At 49.2% G+C, this 6,000-nt stretch overlaps 1 protein-coding gene across 3 annotated transcripts in view; it reads left to right on the top strand.

Moving 5' to 3' along the window:
* Positions 1-227: 227 nt before the first annotated feature.
* Positions 228-6,000, top strand: part of TCAF2 (TRPM8 channel associated factor 2) — a 167,746-nt gene continuing 161,973 nt past the window's right edge. For 2 of the 3 annotated variants that reach the window (XM_075599220.1, XM_075599222.1), the window contains exon 1: positions 228-2,553. The gene's annotated coding sequence lies outside the window, so the exon portion shown is untranslated. Of the gene's footprint in view, positions 2,565-6,000 lie in introns of all 3 variants that reach the window. The other variant, XM_075599221.1, reaches the window with a different exon arrangement.

Genomic DNA, 6,000 nt, shown 5'->3' with positions numbered 1-6,000 from the left:
ATACAGGGAGAAGTGAGTCAGATATCACATTGTGATAGTAAGCTCTGCAGGACAGTGGCTGCTCAAGCTAAGTAACTGACACTCCTCCCCCTGCACTTCCTGTAACACGATCATGTTTATATTCAGGCTGCTGTCATCGCACAAGTGTGCGTGTCACTCCCCGTGTCACCACCCTGTCACGCCTCCCCGTGTCACCTCCGTCACGCCTCCCTCCTGTACGTGTTCCAGTCATACTGTACTCTGCTCTGTATTACTCTGCATTACTCTGCTCTGCTTAGTTCTGTACTCTGCATTACTCTGCTCTGCACAGCTCTGTACTCTGCATTACTCTGCTCTGTACTCTGCATTACTCTGCATTACTCTGCTCTCCTTAGTTCTGTACTCTGCATTACTCTGCTCTGCTCAGCTCTGTACTCTGCATTACTCTGCTCTGTACTCTGCATTACTCTGCATTACTCTGCTCTCCTTAGTTCTGTACTCTGCATTACTCTGCTCTGCACAGCTCTGTACTCTGCATTACTCTGCTCTGCACAGCTCTGTACTCTGCATTACTCTGCTCTGTACTCTGCATTACTCTGCTCTGCACAGCTCTGTACTCTGCATTACTCTGCTCTGTATTACTCTGCATTACTCTGCTCTGCTTAGTTCTGTACTCTGCATTACTCTGCTCTGCACAGCTCTGTACTCTGTATTACTCTGCATTACTCTGCTCTGCACAGCTCTGTACTCTGCATTACTCTGCTCTGCTTAGTTCTGTACTCTGCATTACTCTGCTCTGCATAGCTCTGTACTCTGCATTACTCTGCTCTGTTTAGTTCTGTACTCTGCATTACTCTGCTCTGCACAGCTCTGTACTCTGCATTACTCTGCTCTGTTTAGTTCTGTACTCTGCATTACTCTGCTCTGCTTAGTTCTGTACTCTGCATTACTCTGCTCTGCACAGCTCTGTACTCTGTATTACTCTGCATTACTCTGCTCTGCACAGCTCTGTACTCTGCATTACTCTGCTCTGCTTAGTTCTGTACTCTGCATTACTCTGCTCTGCATAGCTCTGTACTCTGCATTACTCTGCTCTGTTTAGTTCTGTACTCTGCATTACTCTGCTCTGCACAGCTCTGTACTCTGCATTACTCTGCTCTGTTTAGTTCTGTACTCTGCATTACTCTGCTCTGCTTAGTTCTGTACTCTGCATTACTCTGCTCTGCTTAGTTCTGTACTCTGCATTACTCTGCTCAGCACAGCTCTGTACTCTGTATTACTCTGCTCTGCTTAGTTCTGTACTCTGCATTACTCTGCTCTGCACAGCTCTGTACTCTGCATTACTCTGCTCTGTTTAGTTCTGTACTCTGCATTACTCTGCTCTGCACAGCTCTGTACTCTGCATTACTCTGCTCTGTTTAGTTCTGTACTCTGCATTACTCTGCTCTGCACAGCTCTGTACTCTGTATTACTCTGCTCTGCTTAGTTCTGTACTCTGCATTACTCTGCTCTGCACAGCTCTGTACTCTGCATTACTCTGCTCTGCTTAGTTCTGTACTCTGCATTACTCTGCTCTGCTTAGTTCTGTACTCTGCATTACTCTGCTCTGCTTAGTTCTGTACTCTGCATTACTCTGCTCTGCACAGCTCTGTACTCTGTATTACTCTGCTCTGCTTAGTTCTGTACTCTGCATTACTCTGCTCTGCACAACTCTGTACTCTGTATTACTCTGCTCTCCTTAGTTCTGTACTCTGCATTACTCTGCTCTGCACAGCTCTGTACTCTGTATTACTCTGATCTGCTTAGTTCTGTACTCTGCATTACTCTGCTCTGCACAGCTCTGTACTCTGCATTACACTGCCATGCAGTGCTCTGTACTCTGTATTACTCTGCTCTGCACAGCTCTGTACTCTGCATTACTCTGCTCTGCTTAGTTCTGTACTCTGCATTACACTGCCCTGCAGTGCTCTGTACTCTGTATTACTCTGCTCTGCACAGCTCTGTACTCTGCATAACATTGCCCTGCACAGCTCTGTACTCTGCATTACTCTGCTCTGCTTAGTTCTGTACTCTGCATTACACTGCTCTGCTCAGCTCTGTACTCTGCATTACTCTGCTCTGCAAAGCTCTGTACTCTGCATTACTCTGCTCTGCTCAGCTCTGTACTCTGCATTACTCTGCTCTGTACTCTGCATTACTCTGCTCTGCTTAGTTCTGTACTCTGCATTACTCTGCTCTGCTTAGTTCTGTACTCTGCATTACTCTGCTCTGCTCAGCTCTGTACTCTGCATTACTCTGCTTAGTTCTGTACTCTGCATTACTCTGCTCTGCACAGCTTTGTACTCTGCATTACTCTGCTCTGTATTCTGCATTACTCTGCTCTGCACAGCTCTGTACTCTGCATTACACTACCCTGCACAGCTCTGCATTACACTGCCCTGCACAGCTCTGCATTACACTGCCCTGCACAGCTCAGTATAACACTGCCCTGCAGAGCTCTGTACTCTGCATTGCTCTGTATTCTGCATTACTCAGCTCTACACAGATCTGTATTCTGCAGGACCGGGACATCACGTATGTATCATGTATGTTTTGCGTCTTCTCAAAAGTGTCCAGTTTTTCTCATAACCAAGCTACAGTACAAGAGTGTTATAGTGAGGGACGCGGTGTATGTACAGTATAGAGAGAGGTGTTATAGTGAGGGACGGTGTGTATGTACAGTATATAGAGAGAGGGGGTATAGTGAGGGACGGTGTGTATGTACAGTATATAGAGAGAGGTGGTATAGTGAGGGGTGCAGTGTGTATAGAGAGGTGTTATGGAGAGAGGTGTTTGTTACAGTGAGGGACGCATTGTGTGAATACAGAGAGGTGGTATAGGGAGGGACGCAGTGTGTGTACAGAGATGTGTTATAGTAAGGGGTGCAGTGTTAAATAAAGCATGACACGGTGTAATATGTCGTGTGTTGTTCATCTGACGTTGTATTTACCTCATTTTAAGACCTGCTAAGGAACAGGTGATTGTTATTATCCCTGATATGTAAAACCATGGAACTCAGAGGGTGTACTTTCTTTTTTGGTTTTGAAAGAACTTAGGGTGAGGTCCCAGTCACTGTGGTATGCGCGGCTGGCAGGGGGGGAGGTGGGGGGCGGCGCGTGCACAGCGCTGCACCGCGATCTGTGGTCTGAGGGGAGAGGGACCATTTGCGACGGGAGGGGGCGTGGCAGTGGGTTTGCACGGCCTGGCCATGACCTCACGTGGCTGGTTCGCCCTTATTGGCTGGACCACCGGCGGGGGGCGTGGCCACGCCTCCGTCCCAAACTCTGAACTTAAACTCCCCTGCCTGATTGAAAACGTGTCGCGTACCGCTGGGGAAAGGTGCGCGACAAGGTAGGAACTGGGACCGGCCTGACTGGGGGGGTGGGGCGTGCACTGTAGAAGTGACTGGGGCCGCCCCCTTAAACTGGTGGTGGATGTGAGAGTCCCCGGTAGGTTGTTCCAGTTTTGGGGTGCACGGTAAGAGAAGGAGTAACGTCCGGATACTTTGTTGAGCCTTGGGACCATGAACAGTCTTTTGGAGTCTGATCTCAGGTGATAAGTGCTGCATGAGGTAGGCTAAGGCCCCGGTCACGGCGCTCTAATGCACGCCCGCGCTTTCGGCTGCGCGTTCCGGCGATTCCCCGGTCTGCAGCTCACTGCAGGAGCAGAGACCGGGGGGGGCGTGCCAGAGGAGTGACGGGGGCGCGGCCATGACGTCACCCGGCAGGTTCGCCCTCATTGGCTGAACCGCCGGGGGGCGTGCCTAGCCGCTCGACGCGAGTCCTGCTCTCAATTCTATTGAGAGCAGGAGTAGCTCTCGCGCGAGCGCTGCGGCCCTCCCTCGCAGCGGGCCCGGCGCCATTGCGGGGAGGGCTCTGGTGAGCGCAGCGTCCGCCACAGCGGACGCTGTAGCATGCAGCGGGGGCAAGGCCGTAGGGGTGAGGAGCTTGTTCAGGTAGACGGGTAGTTTGCCCATGAAGAATTTGCAGGCAAGACAGGAAAGATGAACTTTGTGCCTAGACTCTAGTGATGACCAATCTAGTTCTTTGAGCACTTCGCAGTGATGTGTGTTGTAGTTGCATTGGAGAACAAAACGACAAATTGAGTTGTAGAGGGTGTCAAGTGTGCTAAGGTGGGATTGGGGTGCAGAGCCATATACTACTGCTGCAACAGCTTTTATTTTAAAACTTCTCGGGGCGTAGCAGTTGCATTTTCTAAATTCCACGCGCTTCACTGCATTAATGCCGCATTCGTGCCGCAGTCACGCCGCCCAGCACTCGGCTGATCCGCGGTTGATCTGTTTAATTATAATGGTTCGGATTTAATTGGGTGCAATTCTTTGCGTGTCTGCCAAGCGGCAGATATTTATGAATTGTAATGAATTCTAATGTGCTACAGTAATGTATCTACTTGCAGGTGTTTGAAAAATATCACAGTGGTCAATTGTGAATTGACCTTGGTACTGAAGAAGTTACAATACTGTATCAATGTAGGCGTTTCATATTAAAAACTCAATGCACAGTGTCTTTTTTACATAACTGTACTGGATTTCTCCTGTCGTGCAATGAGTACACCGCCGCAGTCCGTGTGCAAAAAGCCCGACATAAAGTACGCTTATTTAATATGGTCCGAAATTAATGCAGCAGATGATAAGATGGCCACAGTTGGTCAAATTTATCAATATTTTATCGAAAATTATGACTTTTACAAATTTTCATTTAAAACCAGAGACAGAACATAAAACACAGACAAAGCTCAGTTTTAGCACATCCAGTGAGACTCATACACGGTACAGTGCCTAAATATATGTACAGTATAAATATCTATTAAGTAAAATGGTCTTTTAGTTTGACATTTTTGGCCAAAATTGTTGTAAGCTCCTGAGCCAACGGCACGGCAGACCACAATAAGTTCAATAGGAGCTTGTTAGGTGTCCAGTATATTTTACAAATTTTCACCAGATGCTCGTGTGTGGAAGCGTGCAATATGGAAAAAGTTATGTATCGATCCGTGTTTTTCTTGTATTGCTCCTGCACCCGGAGTTAGAGGAGGGTTTTGGTGTGTTGCGCCAGATTTTTCCAGTATCTTTGATCATAGAGACTTCAAAAGGCAAAAGGTCATGGTAAAACCAACTAAGAATCGTCTGTCTCAGGGCAGCAATGGAACAGTGCCAGCGCCGCCAGCAGCGGCTTACAATAATGGTCTGACCATCAGTGAAAACCTGGTGACCGGCAACCCTTGCTACTGCTGCGGCAGAGTTTATTCGAGCATTTGCCCGTTCTCTGCCGCAGCAGTAGCCTGGCGCGCGCCCGAGAGTGATGGGCGCGCGCCGAAGCAGCGGAAGAGCGCCCTCCGATCGGGGCGCTCTCCCTACCGCTGCCGGGTCCGCCGGGTCCCCCGGAACCCCCTGCCGCTGTCCCGCGATCGCGGGACACCAGGGCTCCCTCGGGGAGCCCCTGGACGCGCGTGCAGGGGGCGCACGCTCCCGAAGACGCGTGACCGCGCGTCTATGACGTGCGGCACGCCGAGGGGCGGCCACTAGCAAGCCGGGAGATTTCCCGGCTTGCGGTACCGACCACACTGCAATAAAGTGTGTCGGTACTGTATCTGTCCCCGCCTGGATACCTGCAGCCTGAGCAGGATTTCACGTACAGATACCAGCAAGCTTGTCCCCATAGTCTATAATTGGCATTAGCATCTGCTGTGCAATACGCTTTCTGACCAGCAGGCTTACTGTAGGGAGGATTTGTTCCTGTAAAGTACACCTAGTTTGGCATAGGTTTTTGATGTCAGGGTATCAATGTGCATCCCGAATGTTAAATGGGAGTCAAACCATATGCCCAAGTATTTAAAACTAGTAACAGGAGTTAGGGTGGGGTTAGCGTTGGTTCTGATCTGGAGCTCAGTCATTGGAAGCTTTAAAAATGTAGCCTTGGTCCCAAATACCATTGTTACAGTCTTGTCAGTGTTTAAAAACAGTTT

Source organism: Ascaphus truei, chromosome 5 (genome assembly GCF_040206685.1).
Source record: "Ascaphus truei isolate aAscTru1 chromosome 5, aAscTru1.hap1, whole genome shotgun sequence".
NCBI classification, from domain to species: domain Eukaryota; kingdom Metazoa; phylum Chordata; class Amphibia; order Anura; family Ascaphidae; genus Ascaphus; species Ascaphus truei.
This window is presented reverse-complemented; position numbering and strand designations above follow the sequence as displayed.